Raw genomic sequence first — 12,051 nt, 5'->3', positions numbered from 1 at the left:
TACTGACTAGCTGCTGAGAGAAATGAAAGAAGCTATTCAGGGATAGAACTAAGGACAATGGAGAAGTTGACCTTCATTCGAATTTCAGAATCTATTTAAAAAAAATAAAATATTATTGGAGAGAGTGTGACTGGCTAATTCCTCACCTTTGGATACTGATTAGGTTTTACTACATGGTAGTTTAGGTTTAAGGATCCGTGTCTGTCAACTTTGATTGGAGACATCCCCCTTAGGTTTAAATCCAGACAATTAACATCATGTTATTAATACAGGACCTGAGCAATGGTAAGGTAGAAGATGGGAGGGCTTTCTTCCCTTGATATGAAAGAAAGAGAGAAGGGTGCGGAGAGAGAGCTCTCACATGCTATTGTCAAAAGAAAAACAGGCAAAACCTATGTGAATGGAGAAAAAAATATGAAATTATAGTTCCTGGACTTTGAACTAGCCCAAGCAATGGCCCAGCCTTCGGTGTATTGTGTGTGCACACAGAGGATGGAGGTCTAGAGGTTGGGATTGGGTGTCTTTCTCAGTAGTTTGGTGCCTTAAGGTTTTAGACAGTCTCTTAGTGAATTTTGAGCTCATCAATTTGGCAAGGCTGGTCGTCTGTCATGCCCTGGGGACCTGCTTGTCTCCAGCTCCCTCATGCTGGGCATGGAATTGTTAATATGTTCCACAGTTTCCATGTTTATCCAAGTGTTGGAGATCAAATGTGGGTTCGCGTGCCTCTGTGCTAAGCCCTTTGTCAGCTGAGCCATGCCCCCATGCTCTGTGTGCCTCTTTATGAAGACAGTTTTTCCTTCTGTCTGCCATACAAGCTGATGTGTCAGTGAGGTTGTTTATGTAACTTGATTAACTTGGTTGATTTTCCCACTTTGAAAGGGTCTTTCCAACACAGTCTGCTTATCACTGTCAAGAAATCACAACCAAAAAAAACAAAAAACAAAAAACAAAACAAAACAAAACAAAAAAAAAACCTGTCCAGAAGGATAGTTGTAAAAAGAGAGATGGGAATGTACATAATTAAAATGTTCAGTCTTGGGATTCAATGGTTTGCTTTGTTCCCATATACAAGCATCCCATAAAAAAATGTTAAGTACCGTCTGAGTCCATGATGATACAAGAGGGAAAACAGTTTTATTACCACATAAAGATCAAAATCACAACACCTTCAGCCTTCTCTCTGCATACTACATAATTCTTATCCTGGGACCCATTGAATTGAGTAAGCACAATGTATAGGTGCCATTAGTGAACAATTTTATTGTATCTTTCTCCCATTGGTCCTTTGTGCTGGCTCAGTAATACACTGATCATTTACCTGACATGTAGAAAATCTCAACATCCAGGGACTTTCTGGTTCTACTGCTGTATTTACAGATGTAGACATGGATCTGGATATGACATATGACAGCCAAGTTCAAATGTGGTTTAAAGCTATAACCAAATGGGAAGAAGGCTGCTTTTTCTAATATGGAGCCTTGAGATTTCTCCTTGGATCTACCTAGTTTATGAATCTCTTCTCTATGGCTCCTTTGTTTTGCTTCTTTGTCTCAGTCCCGACAATTCCATGCTTTATTGGAACCAGCTGTTTAACTCCTTAAAGAAGGCACCGTGGTGGGTAGGGGGCATACAAACGATAAACACACTTTTTTTTGTGAGGTCTCAAATGTCTTGTGGAACTTACAGCAAGTTTCTGGCTCAAATTCATATCATGGAAAATTTGGAAGTCCCAGAGGAGATCCTGATTCCGAGTTGAGAGCTATTGATCTATTTGATTCCCCCCCCCCAATATTATCTATAAAATTCACTTAAAGAACATATACATTTTGATTAAAAATTAGTTTCATTATTAGATATTCTGAAAACTGAGTGGTCTGCACTCTCCTGCAGTTTTGTTTTCTCATTCTAAGATTATTAACTAGCCTCTACTTCTTAAGACAAATAAAGTAAGTGTGTGTATGTTCCAGTGTAAGTCCTCTGGTGTACCAGTATCAGTGTTCTAGTTATTCCATTTACCAAACTTTACCCTGGTGATCAATAACTTGAATGCAGGGTTACTGAGAATTGTTAATTTAACAATTCAGAGATAATAACATCTGAGCTTTCAGAGACTCTCTCCTGTGTCAGGCTTTGACTGAGTCAGGGGGAGTTTTATTGTATTAAGTCATTTAAAGTCATAGACCCTTGCATCCTGAGGAAGTAGCTTGGCCAATCTTAGGAAAGTTTCTAAAGCATTGATGACAGTCTTTTTACTCCCTTCCTTTTTCATCATTTTCTTATTTTACTTTGTTTCTTCAGAACAAACATTGAACTACAAAAATGTAGTTCACAGTTTTCCTGTGCCAAACACCCCACAGTTCTGGGTTATTGTTGTTGTTGTTGTTGTTGTTTCTGTTGTTGTTGTTTATTCATCTCTGCTTTGTGTTTGAGATGGGATCTCACTATGCAGCCTTGAATGTCCTGGAACTCACTAAGTAGACTAGGATGGCCTCAACCTCACAGAGATCCTCCTGCCTCTACCTCCCAAGTGCTGGGATTAAAGGTGTGCACTGCCACATAGCTTTCTCATAGCTGTTCTATTTATGCAATTACAAAGATGAAGTTTGTAGAAGATCATAAGTTTGTATGAGGCACTTTGACATGAAATCAACTGTGACATAATATTGCTGGAACAAAGAATATATACAATGTTTGCAATGGTTACGTTCTTTTTCGTTGTGACAAAGTACCCGATGGAAGCAACTTAAGGAAGGAGGGGTGCATTCTAGCTCACCATTTCAAGAAAGATAATCCATCATGGAGGGAAGAGGCAAGGCAGCTGGGAAGTAACTGTGGCAGCAGGAATTTGGAGGATGGCTTGTCCACACCCTGAAGAATCAGCAAGTTGAGAACACGGGCCAAAGCAGAAATAAAAAAAAATAAAGCAGAAATAAAAATTACATGCAAGCCTCTCCCCTAGTTGTTCACATCCGTTAGTGAGGATATGGTCCCACAGGTTCTTCACGCCCCTTAAACTGTGCCATTACCCGGGAAACAAGTCTTTAATCACATGATCCTACTGGGGACATTTCATATTCAAGTCATATCACCATGTAAAGATGATATAAAATAGAATTTCTTTTTTCTGGAGCGAGAGGAAAAACATGATAGGAAAGGATGGGCTTCAGTAGTCAAAACTTTAGGGTACAAGGAGCTAAACAGATTGTTCGATTGTTAAAACCATGAATTGCTCTTGCACAGGATACCAGTTCAGTTTTCAACACTTACGCTAGGCAGCTCATATCTACCTGTAACTGACTCCAGTTCTAATGTATGCAGTCCCATAATACCTGCCATCATGAATGCATGTCCACACTTAGGCAGGCAGAGAGACAGGCAGGCAGGCATGGACACACGCACACACTCATACTCACACACACACACACACACACACACATAAACACACACAAATTTCAAAAATAAATTAATACAAGTTTTTTTTTTTTTAAAGAAATTCTAGGTGCTAACATTGCTTGTAGCTAGCAGAGGTAAGTGAATCCTTCAAGTTCTTTACCCTCTCACCCTAGTTGTATCTTGGCACTATGTGGGGAGGGTGAAGAACTTATGGGATCATAATTACAAAATTAAATGTTTAGTGGCTTATCTACAAGTTGGAAATATTCAAGTGAAAGTCATAGGAATGTAACTGTGACTAAATAGAGTAAATAATGATAAAAAAAGAAACACACATGTTTGTATCTAGGAAATCCCTTGGGAGTAAAATTCTACACAAATTGCATTTCTTCCACACCTTTTTTCTGATCATTTTTAGACATTTGTGCAGTTCTTTTGTTTTCATACATACTTCACTTTTGTTTTCATTTTTGCTAAAAATATACACAACCTTGTTGGCAATGGGTCCCAAAGAAAATTGCAGGCCATGTTTTGGAATAGATACAATGTATTTTAGAGCTGTATACCCACTGCCTTAGGGTTTTACTACTGTGGTTTTACATGACCAAGGCAAGTCTTAGAAAGGACAACATTTAATTGGGGCTGGATTACAGGTTCAGAGGTTCAGTCCATTATAATTAAGGCAGGAGCATGGCAGCATCTAGGCAAACATGGTGCAGGAGGAGCTGAGAGTTCTACATTTTTATCTGAAGGCTGATAGCAGAATATTGACTTCCACGCAGTTAGGGTGAGGGCCTAAAGCCCACTCCCACAATGACACACTTACTCCAAGGAGGCCAAACCTTCTAATAGTGCCACACCCTGGACAGAGCATATATAAACCATCACACCCACCAAATGTAATTACCTCATAAGAAGTACTGAGAAAGGAATGGGATACACTTGACCCTTTTGTTGATTGTATAGGTGGATGGATGGTTGCCTCACCTCTAACTTCAAGCTGAGAAACGATTAGGGCATAGGAGAGCCCAGAAGACAAAAACGAATAAAAGAGGTGAGATCAAATTAGGAAAATGTAAAATTGTGTGATAAAATGGGAAGAGAGTGTGGTAGAGAGTAGATTTAGGTTATTAACAGGTGGTAGTAAAGAATGTTGAATGAAAATAATAGAGAGTGTTGATATGACCTCAGGAGGAAGTAGAATTCACAGATGCCTGGGGTAATGAAAGAGAATTTGGTAGTAAGAATCTTCATAAACACTGTGGGCAGGATTAAGAAAGAAGACCCCGTCTCCTTCAATCTTTCCTGTCCCTCTTCCAAATGATACCCCCAAGCTCCACTCAATATTTGGCTGTGGGTCTCTGCATCAGTTTCTGTCAGTTGCTGGATGAAGCCCTTCTGATGTCAGTTATGCTAGATTCCTGTCTTCAAGTATAGGAGAGAGTCATTAATAGTGTCAGGGGCCAGAGGGTCAAGGGTACAATAGGAAAACCTACAGAATCAAGTAACATGAAGCCATAGGAGCTCACAGAGACTAAACCACCAGAAAGCATGCATGGGACAGACTTCAGGACTATGCACTTATGGAACAGTTGTACAGATGGGTCTTCATATGGGACTCCTAGGGTGGGAGCAGGGGGTATCTCTGACTCTGTTAGCTGCCTTTAGCTCCTTTTCCTCTAGCTGGGCTGCTTCCTTTAGCCTCAATAGAAGATGAGCCTAATCTCATTGCAACCTGCTATGCCAAGGCTGGTTGATATTCCTGGGAGGCCTCCCCTTTCCTGGAGAGAAAGGGAAGAGGAGTGGATGGGGGGAGGTGAGAGAGATAGCTTGGGAGGAGAGGAGGGAGGGGATGCAATTAGGATGTAAAGTAAATAATAGGAGAGAGAGAGAGAGAGAGAGAGAGAGAGAGAGAGAATATATATCTGAGTTAAATGACCAGAGTCCATTTAAAAATAGAAGAAAATAACAAACTACACAAAATTGTTCTGATATATATATATATATATATATATATATATATATATATATATTTGTATGTGTATGTATATATGTATATACATATATACAGTATGTGTGTATATGTGGTGTGTGTGTGTGTGTGTGTGTGTGTGTGTGTGTGTGTTGGAAGAGGAGGAGGAGGAGAAGTTATATACACATAATAATAAACCATATAAAATGTTTTTGAAAAATTTCTGAGGCAAAAATATGCACCAGGACTAATATCATCAGAAAGCTTTCACTGTTCCTTAGCCAGGGGACCAAAGAGAAGAGATGTGTATCCAAACACAAAGGGGCAGTTGCCGAGTGTGTGGGAGTGACTACAGTGACTCAGTGGAGAATTCTGGCTATGACTGCTACATGATCTGTCAGGGAAGGAGACTGAGGTTCATATCTCATGACTTCCTTCTCTTTCTAACCTCTGATCTCTGGCCTTTCATTCTCCCAAACCATCATGAAGCTGAAGAGCTCCAGGGCATGATAAAAAACTATGAAAGTAGAATGATAGATTTGAATGGTGGGTAAATAGTCAATGAGATTTCTGTCTAGTCCAAGACATGACCAAATTTGTGAGCCATCAACTCTTAGGAGACAAATAGAGGAGGAAACTGAGAAGGTGCATCTGGAGAGACTGGATGATAACAACAGGGACCAGTTTTTCTGAAGAAAAGAAAAGTTCTAATGAACAAATGAAACAAAATACTTAGTAGTAAGAAGATGTACCTGGAACTTGGAAGTAGGGCATTTGCCCAACAGGTGAACATCCTGGGTTTAATGTCATGATCTGCCAAAATAAATAAAGTTCAAATTTCCTAGCAAATTATCCATTAGGCATATAGGGTCCTCCGTGACTATTACTAATGGCATTTTATGATTTCCATACATGAGGTTACTAAATCTGTTACAACTACAGGATCTGGTTTGTAAAATCAGGAGACACTTCCAGACATTAAAAGAGGGCCACAATAAGCAATGGATACTCTTTTCACTCGGTGTTCTTCCCTCATCTGCAATCGAGGCTATCCATCAAATACCCTGAATGGTTTGTAAGAGGATGTGGGTCTTCAAAGTCTGTTCCCATACTCGCGGACTGTAGAAGAAAGGCTGTGGCTATAGTCTGCTTTGATGCTGGCTCTTAGGCTCTGATCATGACAGACATAAGAGTACAAGTTCAGTGTTTTCTGCTTCCAAAATCATAGTAAGTTATTGTGAATACAGGATACATGGGAACAAGCTTTTGTCCGTCACATTTGGAAGCACCGATTTAGGATGTAAAACATTCCTGGTTATGAAAGGACAGTGAGACAGGAATCAGCACTTTGGGACATGTTAACAGGGGCGGGGGGAATCTTTTTATCTTTTTAGATGTCAGAACATAACATTGAGTATGAACAAAGTATGTGCAGAGCAGAAGCCACACACAGCACACACTCCATGTGCACCAGTGGAGTTAAGACAAGGCCAGAGCTAGATACCAGTGAAGTTCATCATGAGGATGCTTGAGAGGGAAGGTGTTTTCACTGCATCTGCTTGAGAGCTCGCCAAAGGGTTTGTAAGAGGAGCAGTATCCCTATCTCTTCATTAACCAAACAGCTTCACCAAGCAAACAACTAGAATAAGGAGCTTACTTAGCTTGACAGCCTGAAGGTTTTTATTTGTTTAATAAATTTCTTTGTAGACTCTCACACTTCAAAGCATCTCTCCCCTCCATGTGTGAGTGTGTGTGTGTGTGTGTCTGTCTGTCTGTCTGTCTGTCTGTCTGTGTATTTGTATGTTTGTATGTGACAGAGAGAAAGGGAACGAGAGGGAGGGAGGGAGAGAGGAAGGGAGGGAGGGAGGTAGAGAGAGAGAGAGAGAGAGAGAGAGAGAGAGAGAGAGAGAGAGAGAGAGAGAGAGATTCCTTGTTAGCTTTCCATAATGCCCATTTGTTCTATTTTGATCTCTGTTACTGGAAAAAACACCATGACCAAAGCACCTTAGGAGAGGAAATGATTTATTTGCCTTACACTTCTGGGTCACAGTTCATTATTGAGGTAAGTCAGAGCAGGAACTCAAACAGGATCTTGAAGAATAAACCATGAAGGAACACTTTTTTCTGGCCCACTCTGAGTCATTGTCACAGGTTCACGCTCAGCTAGTACTCTTATACAGCCCAGGATCACCTGCCCAAAGAATGGTGCCACGCATGGTGGGATGGACCCTCCCACATCAATTAATAATCAAGATAATCCTCCACAGACATGCCCACAGCCCAGTGGGATCTAGGCAATCCTTCAGTGACACTGTTCTCTCAGAGGACTCCAGACTATGTTAAGTTGATAGTTTAGTTAGCGGAGACACCGTTTTTTTTTTTTTGTTTTTTGTTTTTCTATTTCTATTACTCATTTTTAGTGGGTCTTCACCCATCCAGAAGATGAAAGATAGTCCTAGTGGTTGTTCTCTTCTTTGATATTTTTTGTTTTTTTTTATTAAATATTCTTACGAATTCTTTGTATTCCTAGTCTTTCCTTGCTGAATATCTAGTTATTTCCTCCAAAAAATTTAATTTCTTGTAGTCAAGCTCTGTATCCAACAGCAAAACCTTCATGGTGGAAACAATGCAATTTCAGGTACATTTGAGATTTGTGGTTCTTGTTCTTGCCTTTGGGTGAATATAATTCAGCTCTCATCACCTTTTTATATGTCTGACTAGTGCTCTGGTTGAATGAACCTAGGGATTTTGCTCTTTAAGCCTAAAGTAGCAAACACTTTAGAGTAGAGTGATAGTTCCTTATAAAGGGAAAGTTAAGAGCACGGCCTCAAAAAAACATTATTCTGCATAGAGAAGATAGTTCAGTGGATAAAACACTAGCTGTGCAAATGTGAAGACCTGAATTCAAAAACTCCAAACCCCACAAAACTCAGTAGCACATGTCTCAAATTCCAGTGCCCTTACCATGAGATAGGCGTCTGGAACAGGAGACACTCTGGAAGCTACAGGCCAGCTAGCCTGGAGTACAAGCGACCCTGTTTCCAAAAAGGTAGAAAGGGAGAACCAACACCAATGACCTATAAACAAATACTGTAGCATTGCACATACATGCATACACACATGAATGCACAACATAAATGATTTACCTATAAATCTGTAGCATGGCACGCACACACACATACACATATCAGCAGACAAAACAGGTGACCTACACACAAATATTGCAGCATGTATACCAATCCATTTTCCCCCAAGTTCAAGATTTAAGATGTTAAACAATGGATGTAGCTAGTCATCATGATTGTTTCAATATTTGTTTGTGATACCATGGTGATGTATTTCTATCAGATGATTTAGATCCTACAACACGTCAGACCAGAAAAGGCCAGCTGTGACCTCGTAGGCACACACAGTTGGTCTTCTATAGGCCACAAGACTAAAATGTAGTTGCTACTAAGCAATGCATACAAGTGTGCTTTATTCTGCCCAGAACTTCACACTATAAAGCTGGCGTGTACGACACAAATTCTCTTTGCTTTGTTCTTTTGCACTGGGGTTAGTGGGCCGGATTCTCTTATCTGTGAAGCTTATTTGATTAGCCTGGCATCAGGTGCTCTCTCTCTTCATTCACTTACTTCCTTTTGTCAGGCCTTTCTACCCATCTTCATTTGGGCATTTCTAAAATGTATCAAATTATTTGATTTGGAGACAATAAATCAAAATATTTTTGCACTGTATTTCAAAATAAGATAAATCTATGATGTTATGCTTTAAATTCTTATCCCAGATTAAGTATGTGCCCAAAATACACCTGTGAGTTTCACAAAATCTTATAAGCTGCTTTATATAGCTATCCAAGGTAGGATTAAATGTACAATTTAAGCCTATATTGACAGGCTTAAAGATAAAATCTCATAGGTTTACAGAAGCCAACGATTAGTTAGACATGCCAAAAATCCAGAAATGAGCACTGCCTTCATTTCAAAGGCAAGCTTCAGAGTCATTCAAAACACTCACACCTAAATCTACACCAATAGACGCATTTTCATTCCTCATTCAAAGCAATCATAGGAAAATCACACCCTGGTGAATTGTAGGAAAACATTGATATAGAAAATTGGATAAGCTATTAAAACTTTGTAGGCTCAGTTTTTAAGAGAAGCAATTTCTGTGACTGAAACCACTAGTCCCCCCATTAGTGTGTGTATACACACGTGTGTTTATGTGTATACGCGTGTGCATGCTCGTGCCACATGTGTATGTGTATACTTGGATAAAAGCTTAATAGAAGTTTACCTTTGTTTTTTTTTCTTTTCATTTCCTGTTTATGCCTTTTGTGTTGGAATTGTTCCTGGACACTGATTCGTCTATAGTAGCTAATCTTACTGTAAGTTACAAGTTTTTAGAAGAGGAAAAAAAATAACGGCTAGGGAGGTCTTGATTGCTTATGATATTCAGTGCTTAAACATAGAAAAAATTCAAGATAATAATATTATATTGTAAAGCCTAATGTCTTTACTTTTCTCCCACATTGAGTTTCTTCCAAATTCATCCTGCCTCTGATTCACATGACAGTCTGTGGTGGCGGCAGAGTCTTTTCCCTAGGGATGACAGAAGAGGACCTTCGAAATCCTTATATATTGAAAAGTCTAATGAAATTCATTCACTTATCCACTTGCTCATAAAATATTAATAGCTTCATACTATTCCTTTAAAGTGCTCTAGAGTACACTGGAAGTGAAATTAATTTATAGAATAAATCTATGCAGCCTACTTCATTTTCCCCATAAAATAAATTTACGAGGTCGATAAGGATCACCTCATGGTTTTTCCTTCTATCAGTCCCCCCGCAGAAGATCAAATAGACTTGATTGATTTTCATTTTCAGGAGAAAGGATTTTTAAAAGCTATAAAAGAGTAATTAAAATATCTGTGGATATGACCAGACATGCCAAATGATGGAATTAGTAGGGGTCAGTAGGGGTATGTGATACAATGTCTGTTTTTCCTAAGAAGGAAATAAGCCTGTCCCTTAAAACCACTGTGTGGACTTAAGTCAGAACAAAAATAAACTCTAGATTCATGGCCAGACTCGACTATGAAGAGAAAACTTGATGGTCCTTGCAAGCTCCAGGTTCTGCACATGAGAGAATAAAGTCTAACATTGAGCATGCAGTAGCTGGTTGATTGCATTCATTTCAGGTTGTGAAGTGATAATGAGAGATTCAAAGAGGTGGAGAATGACTTTTCAATAACCTTTGTCAGAATCGAGTTGACTATGGTTCCCTTATTTTAACGGTCTTAAAATATTATTTAACTAACTGTACCCTAATCATGAATGAATTTTCATACTACTGCACCAAGATATGTTGCTTTTGAAAAGTTGGGTATCTTCTGTTTAGGGTATGTGTTTGTTCAAATATGGGAGAGAGTATCTATGACTAGTAACAACATCCCAGAATTACCTCTGTGACACTGATGCTCATTATGCTCTGCCATATGTAACCATCTCTTGTCCTGGAAGATGTGTCAGAGGAGAGAAGTTACAAAGCATGTGACTCTTAGAGAGTTTAGAGATACTGTCAAGTGGGGGCTAGAGCCAAACACAAAAGGGTATGAGGTGCTGATGGGGAATCCTGCCTGCAAAGAGTGGTCACCCACTTATCTCTGGGGAAAGTTCTGGGGATGTTTTGGTATTCGTTGACAACCTCTTGGGGGCATTAAATCACCCCATCTCTATTCCTGCTAATTCGATATAATAGATTTAAGAGCCAGTTCATATTCTGTATTCATTTGGAAATATATTGGTCCTCATCAATGTGGGCTTCATGTATGTCAAGTTGTATTGAGTTAGATGCTGGTGAGCTACTGCTAGTCTGTAGTGTCACCAAGATAGGAAGAACTCCCTATGTAGACGGTCAGCAACAAACTTTTGCAAAGATGTTTGGGTTCACACTGATCCCACGCTATACCACGTACAGGCCATAAAACTAGCACTTCAACTTCTTTTCCTTTGAAAAGTTAAGGCTTCTTTTACTAGCATAAGGACTTGAACTTAGGACCTCTACATGCCATGCAAGTACTCTGTCACTACACTGAGCTGCATCCAGTTCAAAAAGTTAGCTTTCATAGTCAGCAGACAAAGTGATGTAAAAACAGCAAGATAGAGCAATTTATAAAACTCAAAATCATTGTGGTATCATTTAAAAATCTAATTTAAGCAGAAGATTGAGTTTTTTCTGGTCATCAAAACTGAAGGGAGAAAGATTCATTTAAATATATTTTGTATCCTTAGATCATAATATTGAAATATAACTTCCTAAACTACATCTATGAGCTCTCGTGTCTGTTTAGTATCAAGCCTTCTCTGTGTGCCTTCATTAATACGACAGTTGTTGAGCTTTGCCTACTCCTGATTCCTTCTCTTCCCTTTGTTTCTTCTTTACTTCAGTGTTTGTGACCTGAGGAAGAGTTAATGAAAGTTAAAATTTAAAACTCCTCCCAAAATTTTTGTGTTTCACAAGCTTTGCTGTGTTCACATCGTAACAGTCTGCTGCTCCATTAGTGTGGGAGGGAGGATTCAGGAGATGGGGACCTTGTGAGCGCTACTTGTTGATAAGGGTATGTCCCTGAAAGGAGGGAGGGAAAAGTTGGCATCTGGAAACAAGCTGCCAGAGGACAGTGTC

The 12,051-nt window shown here is 39.4% G+C and overlaps 1 protein-coding gene across 3 annotated transcripts in view; it reads left to right on the top strand.

Moving 5' to 3' along the window:
* Chrm3 (cholinergic receptor muscarinic 3) overlaps positions 1 to 12,051 on the top strand; it is a 461,004-nt gene that overhangs the window by 25,840 nt on the left and 423,113 nt on the right. The window lies entirely within an intron of this gene.

This window comes from Mus pahari, chromosome 16, assembly GCF_900095145.1.
Source record: "Mus pahari chromosome 16, PAHARI_EIJ_v1.1, whole genome shotgun sequence".
NCBI lineage: Eukaryota > Metazoa > Chordata > Mammalia > Rodentia > Muridae > Mus > Mus pahari.
Note: the sequence above shows the minus strand (reverse complement) of the source record. Positions and strands in the feature narration are given on the sequence as shown.